At 40.0% G+C, this 18,919-nt stretch overlaps 1 protein-coding gene across 2 annotated transcripts in view; it reads right to left on the bottom strand.

The window, feature by feature from the left end:
- SLCO1A2 (solute carrier organic anion transporter family member 1A2) overlaps window positions 1–18,919 on the bottom strand; it is a 113,157-nt gene that overhangs the window by 69,385 nt on the left and 24,853 nt on the right. The gene's annotated exons all lie outside the window — the stretch shown is intronic.

The following is an 18,919-nucleotide window of genomic DNA, read 5'->3' as shown; positions in this document are numbered from 1 at the left end:
TTCTATTTATATGAAACCTATCACCGGATAAAATATCTACAGCAGAAACTATCATTCAAAGTCATGTAATGCCAATGCCTAGGCTAAGGAATAAGGGGTCATGGAGCCAGATCATCTTGATTTTGATGCCGATACATAACTTTCTCCCTAAGTTTCCTTGGAAAAATTATCTAACCTCAGTTTTCTCTTCAGTAAAATCCACTCAATAGGAGAACTTGCCTCCAAGGTTTCTTGTGAGAATCATGTGAATTAATATATGTGGAGATCTTAACATCATGCCCGGAACACAGAAAGTACGCAAAAATGTTAGTTACTATTATTAAGGAAGAAAGGTTTCATGAATTAGGTGATTCTTAAGTTGAACTTAAAAGATAGAGTTTAGGTAGACGAAATGAGAGGTGAAAGCATTCTAGACAGGAGATTAAAAGAACAAGATCAGCACAAAAGTAGCAGGGCTCTTTCAAGAACCTCTGCATTTTCATCACAGGCACTCAGGCAAAAATAGAAGGTGGGAAATTGCTAAGGTGTAGGACTAAATGTCTGATGATTGTTTCTCTTCTGGTCCTTGTCTACCATTCTTCTCTGCTATTTCCTTGCTATTTCTGATGTTTTCTTTGTATAGGAAGACAGGAATGAATTAAATAATTATATCTTTTTTCAGATGGGGAAACTGAAACCAAAAACTCTGAGATTAGCTCAAGGTAACATCTTAGGTATTTGCAGGAGTGAGCCATCATCTGCTAATTCCCAAAGCAGTTCTCTCTCCTGTGCTTTCATCTCCCGGACTCTGTCCTTTTAAACCCCAACACACACACACACACACACCCCTTATTTTCCACCTGGTTGCAGGCAGTTGTATCCTAAGGTGAACACCTAGAGGAAACAACCCCCATTTTCTCTATATTAACCCAAAGGAGTGACTGGTTTCGAACCAAACAGAAGAAATAAGTGGCCCTGTAGCCTGCGGCTATGTGCATTTTATTTATCTATTTAGTTTTGAGTAACAGAACCACAAAGAATTCCTTCATGTAACCTAGTTGTAGCTAATGCTATTGTGTATAAAGGAGAAAGCAGAGCTGATAAAAAATCTAGTCTGCACCCCAAATGATATAACTGTGTCAGGCACAAAAACCATTGTTTAATGCTAGAGACAGCAGAGTAAAAAAAAATTTTTAATTACTTCTGAAATATTCAAACTAGCTCCCTGCATCTTAAGTTAGTGGATACTTGCCAATTTGATCCTTACTTGGGACTGCATAAAATGAACATCAGTATCTCCAGTGATCAAAGTATTATTTAAAGTTAGCCAAGCAACTTTCTAAGCAACTCCCTTAGTGATATTATTATTTAAGATAGATGAAATCCTTTTGAGTTTATCTAATCATCTGAGTTGCTTGCAAATTAGCTGTGTTACACCAAGGGCTTTGATTAATACAACTTACAGAAAGAAATGCAATGTAGGTTGTAGCACAAAGACTTCATTTTCCCAAGTTTTCATAAAAGGTCATTAATTATGATTTATCAATCACTGGCTTTTGTAACTAGATAACATTTACTTTCATTACTCACCAAGCCATAATTCTGAGTTTGTGGAAATGTGCCTGTCTTCCAATTCATCATACAAGGGTAATAGGTTCTTGGTTAGCAGAACAGCTAATAGGTGTAATTTACTAACATGCTTTTTGTTTAAAGTATCACCGGCCCTACCAATATGGAGAGAGTTAATTAAACATCTGTTGGTGGCTTGTTAACTGTTTAGTTTCAACTGAGCCAGAATAAATGGTTGCCTACACAATGGCATTTAAAAAAAAATTTTTTTTTTTATTTTTTGACCATGAAGCACTGAATGTCAGGTCTTAGCTCCCTGACCATGGATCAAATGTGCACCCCCTGCATTGGAAGTGGTGAGTCTTAGCCACTGGAATGCCAGGGAAGTCCCCTGATGGGATTTTAAGTAAACTAATCCCAAAATATCTTTCTCAAGAGGTTACAATTTCCTTCACTCCTTCATGATAAAATCTTGAAAAATCTCTGTTAAAAATGTCTTTTTGTGTGTAAAAGAGGTTCAGTAAATACATGCAGATTGGCTAATTTTATATCAGCCACTACCAGATTGCCTTATGCATAGTGAAATATTGGTCAATAGATACAGTTGACAAAGCTTATAGTAGCACCACATGCCTCCAATAAGCTAAAGCACCTGTGAAAAACCCACACACACATGTGCACCCACACGACCCATACCCATCATCTCCAGAGAGTAAACTGCCCTTTTCATTTTTTTTCTCTTTAATCAATCAAAGTCAGGCTAAACTTCATAAAAATATGAAAACATCTTTTTCAGGCCTTTCCCCTAGACTCCCTTTCCCCTAACTCTTTAGATATGATCCTTGACTGCTTCATTTTACTACTTTCCAATATAACACCTACTCACCTAAGACACCATTCTGATTAGGAAGTAGCTTATCCTTTTCCTCTTTCCCAGATAAAAAGAAATGCATGTTTGTAAAACACAGGAAAAATTTTTCACTTCAGTTATCTCATGCAAGGAATAAGTTTCCATTGGCAGGAATGTGGGATAGATAGAACAGCACAAAATATTGCACTATCTTTTAAATCACATCCACTACAAGGCCACTAACTCTGTCTACACAAAGTCAAGATACAGACATTTGTATACACTGATACATGTTGAGGTTTGACATAAAACAACAAAATTCTGTAAAGTAATTATCCTTCAATTAAAAATAAGTAAAATTTTTAAAAAGATACAGATAAGGTGTGAGAATTGACTGAAAAAACCAAAAGGATGATATGGGCCAGACTTTTTTTCTTTTGATGATGGCAAGTTTGATAAAAAGTACCGCTAAACAGTGAAAACTGATGCTTCCATAACTGAATTTATATATCTTCAACAAAAAAGAGATAAATCTAATTTATTGAGTGACTGTTTGCAAGCAGCATTAATGTTAGGGGTTAAACAATTCTATGTGCTGTCTTTCAGAACGTCTAGCATGAGAGAGCCATTTAGCATTATAGAAAGCCTGACAGAAGACACAATCCAAGGAGTACCTCTTCCCCTTAACCACCCCACAAGCCCACAGTGTACCCTACACTTGGCCTCACAGAGGTATAAATTATAGTACTTCACCTGACTCATTGTCCACAGTGTTTTATGCCCTGGTTCTACTCTTTTCCAGTTGCTATGAAACTAACTGAGTTAATAAATTCATATTGATATATTACCACCTTTTAATTTTGAATTTAATATGCTCCTCCCAGGCAGATACATATTTTGATAGAGGTGGCTCAGACTGTAAAGAATCTGCCTTCAATTCAGGAAACCCAGGTTTGATTCCTGAGTCAGGAAGATCCCCAGAGGAAGGCATGGCAACCCATTCCAGTATTCTTGATGGGAAATCCCATGGACAGAGGAGCCTGGCAAGCTAAAGTCCATGGGGTTGCAAAGAGTAGGACATGACTGAGTACACACGCAAGAAAAAAAAGCCTCAAAGGAACCATGGATCAAGGGAGTATATGAAATGTACCAACACCAGGCTATTGTGTCCCCAAACAACTAAAATCCAACAAACAGCATGGAAGCCCCTGGGTCTTTGAGGCTTAGTTTATACTGATTTGAAATTGGCCTTAGGCCATTTCCTCCTGGATTTCAAAGAAAGTTTATGACCTCAACAAAATCTTGGGACAAATCTGTAGAATAGATTGAGAAGGATTTGAGATGCCTTCAGATCCCCATATTGTTATGGAAAATGTCAGGCCTCCAAATTGCCACCAGCCTCTTAAGCTCTTGCTGGTTTGGTTTGGTTTTGTCTTGGTTTTAGCTGTCCACATCTTAGTTTTATTTTATTTCCATATTTTTTGTTGTTGTTTTTATTGTTGTAAGAACACTTAACACGAGATTTACCGTCTTAAATGTCTATGGATGCAATACAATATTGTTAACATAAGTGCAATGTTATACAGCAGATCTTTAGAACTTATTCATCTTGTGTAACTGGAACTTTATACCTGTTGAACAGTAGCTTTCCATTTCCCCCTGCTCCCAGCCCCAGAAAACTACCATTTGGCTCTGTTTCCATAAGTTCAATTATTTCAGGTACTTCATATAAGTGGAATCACTCAGTATTTGTCATTCTGTGACTGGCTGATTATTTCCTGTAGCATAACCTCCTCCTTGGGCTTCCCAGTGGCTCAGTGGTAAAGAATCCACCTGCCAATGCAGGAGATAAGGATTCAATCTCTGAGCTGGGAAGATACCCTGGAGAAGGAAATGGCAACCCTCTCCAGTATTCTTGCCTGGGAAATCCCATGGACAGGGCAACCTGGGTCCATGGGGTCAATAAGAGTTGGAGATGACTTAGTGACCAAACAACAAACCTCCTCCATTGCATGTGGAGCTAAAACTCCTCAGGGCTTCAGTGACTCAAACCCCTAGTTAGTACCAGCCACCCCTCCTGGTCTTTCCTTCCTTTTGTATTTCAAGACAGTCTTTAAGAGGAAGGTTTGCTGTTTTATTACAAAGATTGAATTGTACTTCACCAAGCAATTGAGTTCAGACTTACATCCCCAAAAGTTAATTTATCTCTGGAAATGCAGAGAAAGGAAAAATTAAGAGGGGGTGGATGTTAGCAATTAGATAAAATTCTAAGTCCTGAAGGGCTTTAGTCTGGTGACTCCATTGCAATAGTGTCAGTAGAACCCCAGCTAAGCCTATTCTATTTCCCCAATTACTGGATCATTATGCTTTTTCTCTCCCTTCATCTGATTGCAATTAGGTCATCTGATCGAGTCAATCTCTAAATTGAACATTTTGAGTCTTCCTCTTAAGGATGTTATTATGGCTGTGTATGTGTCCAAAACCATCACTCACTGTCAAGGAGTCCTTCATGGCTGCCCACAGGTACACACTCCTTTTTGTCTCCTCATCTGTTGTTTACACTTTAACACTCTGTTGTGGTGGGTCTCTGAGTCTGAACATATACTTTCAGAATACATAGATGTTGGCTCTTCTACCCAAAGCCAAAAGCATAGTGCAACAAATATCTTCAATCCATTTATGCTGAAACACATTAAAATAGAAATGCTCTTTCTCTGTTTCTCTACATGTTTGGTTGGTTCATTGGTTGTTTCCATGGGAGTGGAAATGAGAGGAGTATGGGTAGATGTGGGCAAAACTATCTCAGTGAGCTTGGCGATTTTGTCAACCAATTAATTTACACTTAAAGGGAAACAGCTAATCTTTAAAGGAATTTTTGGCATACAGTATTAAACTTTTTAGGAGTGAATATAAAATAGCTAGATTTCAACTTTAATCACATGCTACTTCTCTGAGCAGTACTACAACTTAATCACAGGGTGTTCCTGTTAGGTTATTATAAGATTTGCTTAAAGAATCATATCCAAATCAGAGTTCTTATGATTATGCACATTATCACTTAAAACTCATCTCTATAATTATGGTTAGATAGCATCACCAACTCAATGGACATGAATTTGAGTAAACTCTGGGAGATTAGTGAAGGTCAGGGGAGCCTGGCATACAGTCCATGATGTAGCAAAGAGTGGGCCACAACTTAGCAACTAAACAACTGTAATTATATCCAGCCGCAGCATTCACAACCAGAACAACAACAAAAATGACTATTTAAAACCAGTTAATTTTTATCACATATCTACTTAGTTTGGAAGTTACTTAGCATTAGCTTGAATTGTAATAAAACTCAAATACAAGCAACATAAAGTAATATTATTTGTAAAGTGTTCCTAAATATAAAACAAAAAATGTAACTAAGGCTCCAAAGAGCTAATAATCTCTTGAACCAAAATGAACAGTAATATTGTACAGAGGGAAACAAGGTTAGTCTTAAAGCTTCTACAATCTGGATGGTTCCACAGCCTCTTTCTGTACTTGCCGATTGTTTCTCAGGAAAGAATAAAGTAACAACAAAAATAAAATCAAAGCTGGGTGGCTTTGGTAGGAAATAACACATGATTGCTCTGATGAATCTATAATGTTCTTTTTGTGCTCCCTTTCCATTTAGCTCATACTTGAAAATCTCTAAACAACCTGGCTCCTTCCCAGAGGTTTGCATCGGTCCCAGCTTCCATGCTGTCAGACCTGAAGGAGGGCAGGGTGCAGGACCCAGGGGCTGCAGGACTATGTGACGTCTCTCTAGGAATCAAAGGGACAGTGCTGAAAAGTCAGTAGAGAGGGGTAAGCCAGGCTAATGGTCATTCCCACTGGATCATTCTGTCATTTGTAAGCACCTCTTCTCAGAAGGCCCGTTATCTTGTGGCTTTAGTAAAGTTATATTTTAACTTAACCTTTACAGTGGGTGCCTCCATGCTTCACCAAACTCCCACCCAAGCACTCCTCTCAAGTCTTTTGATCACACAATGCCTTGTCTAACCTGTTGAATTTTTTCTTAGATTGAAGAAGTAGGAATGAAGAATAAATCACGAATGACTAAAACTTTTCTCCAGCTTCCCCTTCAGTAACCCTGTGAGCTGACTGCATGAACAAGATAGCATCTGAAGAAAGAGTCCAAGTCAACAAACCTGCACACAGTGGGAGATAGTGAAGAATCTGACCTTCTCCTTCAATGATTAACTAAGACTATCTAATCTTTTTTCCCTTAAAAAATTTCATGGCCAAGCAGAATCTTTGAAGTTGGTTCTGCGCTCAGCAGTAAAGAGCCACTGCATCTGCCTGCAATGCAGGAGACATGGGTTATCTCCCTGGGTCAAGAATATTCCCTGGAGAAGGAAATGGTAACTCACTCCAGTATTCTTGCCTGGAGAATCCCATGGACGGAGGAGCCTGGCAGGCTACAGTCCACGGGTCACAAAAAGTCAGACACGATTGAGCATGAGCACTGGGACACAAGTTTGCCTTCTCCCCAGGTTGCTAGCCTCCTGAGTAAAATAACCTTTCGTTTTCATGACAAATAGATAGGGAAACAGTAACAGACTTTGTTTTGGGGGCGGGGGGGGGGCTCCAAAATCACTGCAGATAGTGACTCCAGCCATGAAATTAAAGACGCTTGCTCCTTGGAAGAAAAACTATGACAAACCTAGAAAACATATTAAAAAGCAGAGACATTACTTTACTGACAAATGTCCATATAGTCAAAGTTATGGTTTTTCCAGTAGTCATGTATGGATATGAGAGTTGAACCATAAAGAATCCTAAGCCCCGAAGAATTCATGCTTTTGAGCTGTGGTGTTGAAGAAGACTCTTGAGAGTCCCGTGGACTGCAAGGAGATCCAACCAGTCAGTCATAAAGGAGATTAGTCCTGAATATTCATTGGAAGGACTGCTGACGAAGCTGAAGCTCCAATACTTTGGCCACCTGATGCGAAGAACTGACTCATTGAAAAAGACCCTGAATCTGGGAAAGATTAGAGGCAGGAGGGGATGGGGACGACAGAGGACAAAATGGCTGGATGGCATCACTGACTCAATGGACATGAGTTTGAGCAAGCTCCAGGAGATAGTTAAGGACAGGAAAGGCTGGCGTGCTGCAGTCCAAGGGTCATAAAGAGTAGGACACAACTGAACTCCCTTTTTCGACCAACACTCATCTCTTGAATATTGGCTTCCTAGCTGAAAACAGCCGAAGCTCCGTTTGGTAACAATGTGACAGTGAAAACAGAGACTCAAATTTCCCTCCTCTCAAATTCCAGTCTTAGCTATACAAATGAACTCCTTTACGGCTGTATAACTGTCCCAGGTGTGGCAGCTTTGCTGTGTGATGAGTGGAGGTTAGACTCTTCCCCTTGCCACTTTCTAAGGTGAACCTGAAAAAGCTATTCACTCTCTCTAAAGATTCAAATGCTCATCTGTGAAAGCTATCGTTCTCTACTTCACAGGGCTGTCTGAAGATGAAGTTACGTATTGGACAAACATGTTGGAACACGATGCTTGACTCAAAACAGTTTCTAAAAGACACGCATTTCTAGTGGCTACTTCCCTCTTCCCCATGGACTCACCTCTCCATTATGCTCATGACCTCATGGCCTCCCAGTTCTTCGGGGACATGATACCAACAATTACCTTTTCTCTCTCCTGTCTCACCACACTCTCCTTTCCTGATGAAAAGTTGATAAACATTCATTGAATATGTAGTTAGGAAGTGCCAGGCATTTTTTTACATGTTATCTTAACCTAACCCTGACCTCTCCTGGAGCTATCAGTCTGTCTCTCTTCCCTTTATGATGAATCCTCTCTGCCATGAGGCTACAGTAAGGGAATCCATATAAAGGACTATAACTGGGGTGTACTCAGTGCTTGGTTTGGACAGGCATAGAGTAATGGGATAGCATGACAGTCCTGAAATGTTACTGATATAGATCAATGACAGTCCTGAAATGTTACTGATATAGATCAATGGATCTTAACATATTGAGAATCAAGTGTTTTTTAAGACTCTGATAGAGGGAAATGGCCTCTATTTTCTCAAAAATGTGAATTTGAACATGCAATCTAAATTTCAAGCACAGTATCTGGACAACCTCCTTTATACAAGACAAGATTCAGGAACTAGACTAAATCTGAATCCCAGTTCTATCACTAAATCCCTCTCTAGTCTAAAAGAGGCCGAGGGTTGGGGGGGGGGGGGGCAGGGCAGGGAGGGCATACGTGTAAGGATTAAACAAGATAATATATATATAATGCTTGGAACAATGTCTGATAAATTAGGCACTGAAGAATATATTTCATTATTAATATGACAGAACCAAGCCCAAACATATCTATTACATCAAGAAATACATAGGCTTAACTTGCTTATTAAAGCAAAGATATTTTTCCAGGTAATTCATGAAACAAATCTCAATATAGACTGTGTATAAAAGACACGCTAAATACAAAGAGTAAAATTAAAGAATGAGCAATGATATTCCTAAACATATGGAAAAAAAGAAAAGAGAGAAAAAAAAAAGCAAAAGTCATGATCATAGTATCTGACAAGATAAAATTCAGAGTTAAGTGCAGTATACAAGACATTGAATGGTACTTTAAAGGTACTAAGGAGAACAATTTAAAGTGAAAACACAAGTGTTACACATTTTTATGCACCCAGTGGAAGTAAGGCAATTTCATAAAACAGAAAATGCAGGAGGTGCAAAGATAAACAGGTAGAGGGCATTCAAGTAATAAGAATTCATGTCTCTCCCCAGTCCAAGGTAGATCAAGATGAAAAGCTTAAGAAAGGATTTAGAAGACTGAAATAATGTTTTCAATAAAGGAGATGGTATGGATATATATTGAATTTTATACCTGAACTGAAAATATGACTCTTTCTATGTGCTTACGGAAGTTCTATTAAAACTAATCATGTATTAGATCACAAAAAAATTTAATAAAGTCTAAAATATAAGTAGCACAGAAAACATTGCTTGACCACAAAATAATAAAAGAAATTCCTTTACTGAGAAAACGTTTTAAAAAACAGAATTAAAGGAGAGAATATAAAACATACTCTTGCTGAGAACTACCTTCAGAACCACGCTTCTACAGCCAAGGCTGTAAAGAATAAACCATGTGGAGTTTGGCAGGAGGGAAAGAGAAGAGTTGATCCAGGCCTGCACCCTTAGTGGAGGACCCAGAAGAAGGGAGGGACATTACAGGGAGCAGGGGGCTTAAGCTACATGTTAGGAACCCCAGTCCTTGGGACTGACACTGGGAAGACCAGTATTTTGATGGTTTGAAAACCAATGGGGTGTTGTTGTTGTTGTTGTTCAGCCACCAAGTCGTGTCCAACTCTTTGCAACCCCATGGACTGCAACATGCAGTACAGGGAGGGCTATCGAAAACCAAAACTCCATTCTTGAAGAGTGCATGCACAAACACACTTGCTCTGAGTCCCAGCACAGAGGCAGCAGATTGAAAGCTGCCAGGGGTTTTAGCCAGCCTGCCAGAACTACCCCAGTGTGCACTGCAGCCTGCACTGAGCTCCAGAGCCAGCCCCTTCTGCTCCAACCCTCCTCCCCACAAGGCAAGGATCACCATTGCAGACGCATCTGCACACCCCAGGGAAGAAGCAGAGCCAGCTCAGAACCAGCTCTGCCTACAGCCAGGACAGAAGTGTGGCTCAAATTCCTTGGGCCCTGATCCTGCCTCTGACCTAGGCAGAGACCCAGAGCCAGCTAAAAAATTCAGCATCAGTCCCTCAGGGAACCGGCCCCTCCTGCAATGGGACAGTGACTGCCATTGAACCTAGGACATGCCCTGGCTGGTACCTGCCTCCAGCTCCAGCCTCTCTGATGCAAGCCCTGGTGGGAAATACAAAGAGAATGTTGGAAAAGTCATTTTTCACTTAGGGACTTCAAAAAGGATGTCAAGAAAGAATGATTCCTCTCCAGCAAAATGATTCTGCAGTACAAAGCGGTAAAAGGGTATGTGTGTCAGAAAATCACCCAACTTGCTAATTTGTACATTTTTGCCTAGAGAATAACTCACTTATGTCTTCATAGTCGAGTGTGTCAACTACTAACAGCCGCTTGCCAAGAGCATTTGCCATCTGCCTCTGCAGAGATTCAATCTGTGCTACTGTCATTGTTGACCTTTGACATGCCCTGAAAGGAGTCCAGGGTGAAGAATGAGGGGCTCTGTGCTCCAGAGAAATAGGTGAAACAGGTCTTTAGATAATGAGATATCGTCAGGAACTGATTTCATAATCCCTATCCTTTGTTGGAGAAGGGAATGGCAAACCACTTCAGTAATCTTGTCTTGAGAACCCCATGAATGTATGAAAAGGCAAAAAGATAGGACACTGAAAGATAAACTCCCCAGGTCAGTAGGTGCCCAATATGCTACTGGAGATCAGTGGACAAATAACTCCAGAAAGAATAAAGAGACAGAACCAAAGAAAAACAGCATCCAGTTTTGGATGTAACTGATGACAGAAGCAAAGTCCAATGTTGTAAAGAGCAATATTGCATAGGAACCTGGAATGTTAGGTCCATGAATCAATGGAAATTGGCAATGGTCAAACAGGAGATGGCAAGAGTGAACGTCAACATTTTAGGAATCAGCAAACTAAAATGGACTAGAATGGGTGAATTTAACTCAGATGACCATTATATCTACTACTGTGGGCAGGAATCCCTCAGAAGAAATGGAGTAGCCATCATGGTCAACAAAAGAGTCCAAAATGCAGTACTTGGATGCAGTCTCAAAAATGACACAATGATCTCTGTTCGTCTCCAAGGCAAATCATTCAATATCACAGTAGTCCAAGTCTATGCCCCAACCAGTAACGCTGAAGAAGCTGAAGTTGAATGGTTCTATGAAGACCTTACAAGACCTTCTAGAACTAACACCCCCCCCAAAAAAGATGTCCTTTTCATTATAGGGAACTGGAATACAAAAGTAGGAAGTTAAGAAACACTTGGAGTAACAGGCAAATTTGGCCTTGGAGTATAGAATGAAGCAGGGCAAAGGCTAATAGAGTTTTGCCAAGAGAATGCACTGGTGATAGCAAACACCCTCTTCCAACAGAACAAGAGAAGACTCTACACATGGACATCACCAGATCAGAACATCCAACAGAACAAGAGAAGACTCTACACATGGACATCACCAGGTGGTCAATACCAAAATCAGATCGATTTTATTCTTTGCACCAAAATCAGATTGATTTTATTCTTTGCAGCCAAAGATGGAGAAGCTCTATACAGTCAGCAAAAACAAGACTGGGAGCTGACTATGTATCAGATCATGAACACATTATTGCCAAATTCAGACTTAAACTGAAGAAAATAGGGAAAACCACTAGACCATTCAGGTATGACCTAAATTAAAGCCTTTACAATTATAGAGTGGAAGTGACAAATAGATTAAAGGAATTAGATCTGATAAGAGTGCCTGAAGAACTATGGACAGGGGTTCATGACACCATACAGGAGGCAGGGGTCAAGACCATTCCCAAGAAAAAGAAATGCAGAAAAGCAAAATGGTTGTCTGAGGATGACTTACAAATAGCTGTGAAAAGAAGAGAAGCAAAAGGCTAAGGATAAAAGAAAAGATATACCTATTTGAATGCAGAGTTCCAAAAAATAGCAAGGAGAGATAAGAAAGCCTTCCTCAGTGATCATTGCAAAGAAATAGAGGAAAACAATAGAATGGGAAAGACTAGAGATCTCTTCAAGAAAATTAGAGATACCAAGGGAACATTTCATGCAAAGAAGAGCACAATAAAGGACAGAAGTGATATGGACTTAACAGAAGCAGAAGATATAAAGAAGAGGTGGCAAGAATACACAGAAAATCTATACAAAAAAGATCTTCATGACTCAGATAACCATGATGGTGTGATCACTCACCTAGAGCCAAACATCCTGGAATGTGAATGGGCCTTAGGAAGCATGGGCTTCCAAGTGGGCCTTAGGAAGCATCACTACGGACAAAGCTAGTAGAGGTGATGGAATTCCAGTTGAGCCATTCCAAATCCTAAAGATGATGCTGTGAAAGTGCTGCACTCATTATGCCAGCAAATTTGGAAAACTCAGCAGTGGCCACAGGACTGGAAAAGGTCAGTTTTCATTCCAACCCTAAGAAAGGCAATGCCAAAAAATGCTCAAACTACCACACAATTGCACTCATCTCACATGCTAGTAAAGTAATGCTCAAAATTCTCCAAGCCAGACTTCAACAGTACATGAACAGTGAACTTCCAGATGTTCAAGCTGGTTTTAGAGAAGGCAGAGGAACCAGAGATCAAATGGCCAACATCCGTTGGATCACCAAAAAAGCAAGAGAGTTCCAGGAAAATATCTACTTCTGCTTTATTGACTATGCCAAAGCCTTTGACTGTGTGGATCACAATAAACTGTGGAAAATTCTGAAAGAGATGGCAATAACAGACCACCTGACTTGTCTCTTGAGAAACCTATATGCAGGTCAGGAAGCAGCAGTTAGAACTGGACATGGAACAACAGTCTGGGGCCAAATAGGGAAAGGAGTACATCAAGGCTGTATATCATCACCCTGCTTATTTAACTTATATGGAGAGTACATCATGCAAAATGCTGGGCTGGATGAAGCACAAGCTGGAATCAACATTGTCAGGAGAAATATCAATAACCTCAGATATGCAGATGACACCACCCTTATGGCAGAAAGTAAAGAACTAAAGAGCCACTTGATGAAAGTGAACAAGGAGAGTGAAAAAGTTGGCTTAAAGTTCAACATTCAGAAAACTAAGATCATGGCATCCGGTTCCATCACTTCATGGCAAATAGATGGGGGAACAGTGGAAACAGTGGCAGACTTTATTTTTTTCAGGCTCCAAAATCATTGCAGATGGTGACTACACCATGAAATTAAAAGATGCTTACTCCTTGGAAGGAAAGTTATGACCAACCTAGATAGCATATTAAAAAGCAGAGATGTTACTTTGCCAACAAAGGTCCATCTAGTCAAGGCTATGGTTTTTCCAGTAGTCATGTATGGACCTGAGATTTTGACTATAAAGAAAGCTGAGCACCAAAGAATTGATGCTTTTGAACTGTGGTGCTGGAGAAGACTTCTGAGAGTCCCTTGGACTGCAAGGAGATCCAACCAGTCCATCCTAAAGGAGATCAGTCCTGAGTGTTCACTGGAAGGACTGATGTTGAAGCTGAAATTTCAATATTTTGGCCACCTGATGTGAAAAGCTGACTCATTTGAAAAGACCCTGAAGTTGGGAAAGATTGAAGGCAGGAGGAGAAGGGGACAACAGAGGATGAGATGGTTGGATGGCATCACAGACTCAATGGACATGAGTTTGAGTAAACTCTGGGAGTTGGTGATGGACAGGGAGACCTGGCGTGCTGCAATCCATGGGGTCGCAAAGAGTCCAACATGACTGAGCGACTGAACTGAACTGTACTGAATCCTTTGTTGTTGTTTAGTTGCTCAGCCATGTCCAACTCTGCCACCCCATGGACTGCAGCATGCCAGGCTTCCCTGTCCTTCACCATTTCCTGCAGCTTGCTCAGTCTCATGTCCATTGAGCTGGTGATGCCATCCAACATATCATCCTCCACTGCCCGCTTCTCCTCCTGCCCTCAATATTTCCCAATATCAAGGTCTTTTCCAATGAGTCAGCTCTTTGCATCAGGTGGCCAAAGTATTGGAGCTTCAGCTTTTGTATCAGTCCTTCAGATGAACATTCAAGTTTAATTTCCCTTAGGATTGACTGGTTTGATCCCCTTGCTGTCCAAGGAACTCTCAAGGGTCTTCTCCAGCACCACAGTTCAAGGGCATCAGTTCGTCAGTGCTCAGCCTTTTTTACTGTCCAGCTCTCACATTTATACATGACTACTGGAAAAAACCATAGCTTTGAGTATATGAATCTTTGTAGGCAAAGTAATGTCTCTGCTTTTTAATACTCTGTCTAGGTTTGTCATTGCTTTTCTTCCAAGGAGCAAGACTAATCCTTGCATCTCCTTATAACTAGAAAAGCACTAAATCCCTTCACGGTGACATCAGCTCCTCATCGTGATTCTGTTTAACTCCCCCTTCACCAAAGTCATATATATTGACCTTCCCCCACTACATCTTTGGAGCAGTTTCTCAGAGGTATTTGAGGTGCTGCTTTCTGGGGTTGCAGTCCTCATTTTGCCCTCAAGTATAACTCAACTCACAACTCTCACGTTGTGCATCTTTTTTAGTCAACAAGCAGGATAACATAAGTATCATTTGAGACTGTTTGGTGGCTGAAGTGGTACAGAGTCTGCCTGCAATGTAGGAGATGTGGGTTCGATATGTGGGTCAGAAAGATCTCCTGGAGAAGAAAATGGCAATCTACTTCAGTGTTCTTGTCTGGGAAATTCCACGGACAGAGGAACCTGCCACACTATTATTCATGGGGTTGCAAAGAGTTGGACATGATTGAGCGACTAAATAACAACCATCTTTACACTCTGTGTGGCAATCTGTTAACAAGATAGGTTTAAAACTATATAGCAACATAAAAAATGTTTAGATAAAAGTAAGTCATAACCTAGTACTCTAACACAGAAACTTTTGTTCTATTTTCATAAGCAAATATTGTATATAAGAACAATTTTGTATCTTTTATTTTATTTATCACTAATTTGTATCTTTCAGTGTTGGATTCCTTTTAAATTTTTTATAATCAGAAAGATAATCAGTAAGTAAGACATCTTGAAAATTAAAAATATATGATTGTCAAAGTTTTTTAAATTGTGAGCACACACAAATTTGGTCAAAATAGAAATTATTTTTAAAGACATTTTAAAAATCTTTTACTTTTTAAAAATGTTATACAAAGCCCATGCATTCATATTATCCTCACCTGGCATTCATCTTTGTGCTCAATTATCCCTCATTTGTTTCCCATACCTGATCCTTTCCACATCATGCATGACTGTGAATGTGACTTGTATTTGTTTATTTCTCTAACTCTTCTTAAGACTAAGACTTCATCATCTCTCATCTGGAATACCGCCTAGTCTCCCCACAGATGTTCTGTTTTCACTCTTGCCACCGTCTGAGCCATTCCATACACAGCAGTCAGGCTGGTGTTTTAAAGATGAAGAACAAAGCAAGTCACAACCCTGCTTGGACCCCTTCAATAGCTTCAGATTGCTCTCTGAATAAATCCAAGTCTTAAACTCAGCCTCTGAGCCCTGCATCTTCAAGCTCCTACTATGTCTTCAGCATCATCTTTCCACCCCTTGCTCATCCTTCCGTTGGATTTGCACATGCTGCTTCTCTTTCTCCCCACACTGTCTTCTTGGTTCTGTCTCATGGTTTAGGATTCAACTTAAATGCTGCCATTTTTCTCTCACCACCATATCCATTCTCTCCACAGTACTTATCATTTGTAATTGCATATATACTTATTCACTTGCTTGTCTTTGTTTCCTCCCCAGGCTCTAAGCTACATGAGACCAGGACCTTCACTTTGCTAGAAGATTCCCTTTCACAGAACAGGCCCTTGATCAATCCTGACTGAATCAATGAATGAGTGGAATGTACAGAAGGACAGTTTTCCTCAAAAGCCTGCAGATAGCCACAGAAGAGATCTGTTTTTCAACTCATGTTCTGATTGAGTAGATCTGGGATCTGGCCTGAGATTCGGTGTTTCTGACAAGCTCTTGGGTGATGTCAAAGCTGCCAGTGCCTTATTCACATTTTGACTAGCAAGGTCAGAGGGATTATAAAGATGAGTGATGGTAGTGTTTGTCCTTATGATTTGGTAAAGAAGTTGCCTCAGAAAAATTATCTAAAACACCACTGCTGCTGCTAAGTCGCTTCAGTCGTGTCTGACTCAGTGTGACCCCATAGACGGCAGCCCACCAGGCTCCCCTGTCCCTGGGATTCTCCAGGCAAGAACACTGGAGTGGGTTGCCATTTCCTTCTCCAGTGCCTGAAAGTGAAAAGTGAAAGTGAAGTCACTCAGTCATGTCCGACTCTATCGACCGCATGGACTGCAGCCCACCAGGCTCCTCCGTCCATGGGATTTTCCAGGCAAGAGAACAAGAGTGGGGTGCCATTGCCTTCTCTGCTAAAACACCACAACTATCATGAATTTCCTTGGTACAGGAAACCTGTAAGACCTGAAACTGTTTGAAATTGGTGTCAATGTTGACCTTACCCCGAAAGTACACAAAACCAACATAAAGAAATGTCTAGCAATAATAAAATCATTCAGAGTTACAATAAACAAAAAATTTACAAGAAGCAATTGGTAATTCAGTCTATAGGGATAGAGATGCTTTTTTCATAAAGCAATAAATATCATGGGACAGACAGATGGGAATTTGAACTTCATTTTGCCCTTGAGTAGTTGTGCAACCTTAAGTAATTTATATTCTCTGAATCTCAGTCTCATCACTTATCAATCAGGGCAAATGATATCCACCTTAGAGGTCAGCAGATGAAGTGGGTCTCTCATATCAGTTAAATAACTGTGCCTGGTAGTCCTTATTAGGCTCCTGTTCCTTTCTTAGGTAGAACATTTTCCTTATAACATTAATTTCCCAGGGGGAGAGAGAATCAATTTTTGAGTGTATGTTTGGCACATTTATCATCTCAGAGGGGAAAAAAAAATTAGGAAAACAAATAACTATGTAGGTTAAAAACAAGCATTTTGGTTTAAATGAACACTACAATGTGAATTAGAAAAAGCAAAGATCTGGTCCAGGATTCAACACAAACTAAATGTGAGACATTAGACATATTATTTGACACCCCTGGGCCTCTGTATTATTTCTAAATCATTGTATGTGCATACATGCGTGCTCAGTTGCATCCAACTCTTTGTGACCCCACCGATTGCAGCCCACAGTCCATGTCCATGGAATTTTCCACGAATACTAGGGTGGGTTACCATGTTCCGCTCCAGTGGATCTTCCTGACACAGGGATCAAACCCACGTCTCCTGAGTCTCCTGCATTGGCATGTAGACTCTACCACTGTTCCATCTGAGAATCTCCCAAAGGTTCTAGTAAGGAATTGGTAAACAGAGCTGATTAAAAATATCAACAAATATGTTTATTTGCAAAAAATGAAGCCAGGGACATTGAAGCATCTACTTGAATTCAAATAACCCCAAGGGCTTAATTCCATGAATATTCAATAGTATATTGAGGTATAAAGGCAAGGTATATAGAAAAAAAACACAGAAGAGAATTGAAAGCTATTTATAATGAAGCAGGAGGGTTTGAAGCATAAAAGCAATCATTTCCAATACACAAATTCATTTGTCAGCATTTAAATAGAGACAGATAACTTCACAACTCTAGTCAAGCAGTTTTTTCACTCACTTTTTTCATTATTACATAGAAATATTATAATGACTTTAAAAGATTTATTTTTTATTTTCTCCAAATTGTTCCTGTTTTATGTATTTCTAAGACATATTTTAGTTAATATTCTAAGTTATGACAACTTAAGAACATATGTAACAACTAAAATTCTGACTGTCAGTGAAAATTGGCATGTCTGTATAATCTAGATAAGATGGAAGTTCTCCAAATAAATTTTAAGTTCTCGGATTTCATATATTTCTTTAAAACTGAGTAATATAGTTTGAGAGTGTTTATGAAGATCTTCGGAGAAGGCAAATGCACCCCACTCCAGTACTCTTGCCTGGAAAATCCCATGGACGGAGGAGCCTGGTGGGCTACAGTCCATGGGGTCGCGAAGAGCAGGACATGACATTACTTTCACTTTTCATTTTCATGTATTGGAGAAGGAAATGGCAACTCACTCCAGTGTTCTTGCCTGGAGAATCCCAGGGACGGGGGAGCCTGGTGGGCTGCCGTCTATGGGGTCACACAGAGTCGGACATGACTGACACAACTTAGCAGCAGCAGCATGAAGATCTTAGGAGGAGAGAAACCGTTTTCCAATCTTTGTTCTAGTTACCAATGAATCTGAAATTTCAGGTTTTTTTTTTTTTAATTCTGAAAGGGAATGTAAAAATCACATGATTTAGAAGACTAATGATTTCCCATAAGAAGATAACTAATGTATTTTACAAAGTGTACACAATGATTTTGGGCTTCCAAGCAGCACAGTGGTGAAGTATCTGCTTGCCAATGTGGAAGACAGAAAGAGATGGGGGTTCAATCCCTAGGTCCGGAAGACCCCCTGAAGGAGGAAATGGCAACCCATTCCAGTATTCTTGCCTGGAAAATTGCATGGAAGAGAAGCCTGTTGGGCTACAGTCCACGGGGTTGCAAAGAGTCGGACACGACTGAACATGCCACACACACTACTAGAAACTTCTCTTTAATCCTTGAAAATTCACTCTGGTATTTTACAAAGATGGCAAATTCAAACTTCTGCTGTGTGTGACTTACCATTAACTCCACCAAGATGCTTTGTATCTGCTAGGTTAACATTCACTAATGTGTTAGTATAATAATGACCCACCTG

Source organism: Bos javanicus, chromosome 5 (genome assembly GCF_032452875.1).
Source record: "Bos javanicus breed banteng chromosome 5, ARS-OSU_banteng_1.0, whole genome shotgun sequence".
Lineage (NCBI taxonomy): Eukaryota > Metazoa > Chordata > Mammalia > Artiodactyla > Bovidae > Bos > Bos javanicus.
Note: the sequence above shows the minus strand (reverse complement) of the source record. Positions and strands in the feature narration are given on the sequence as shown.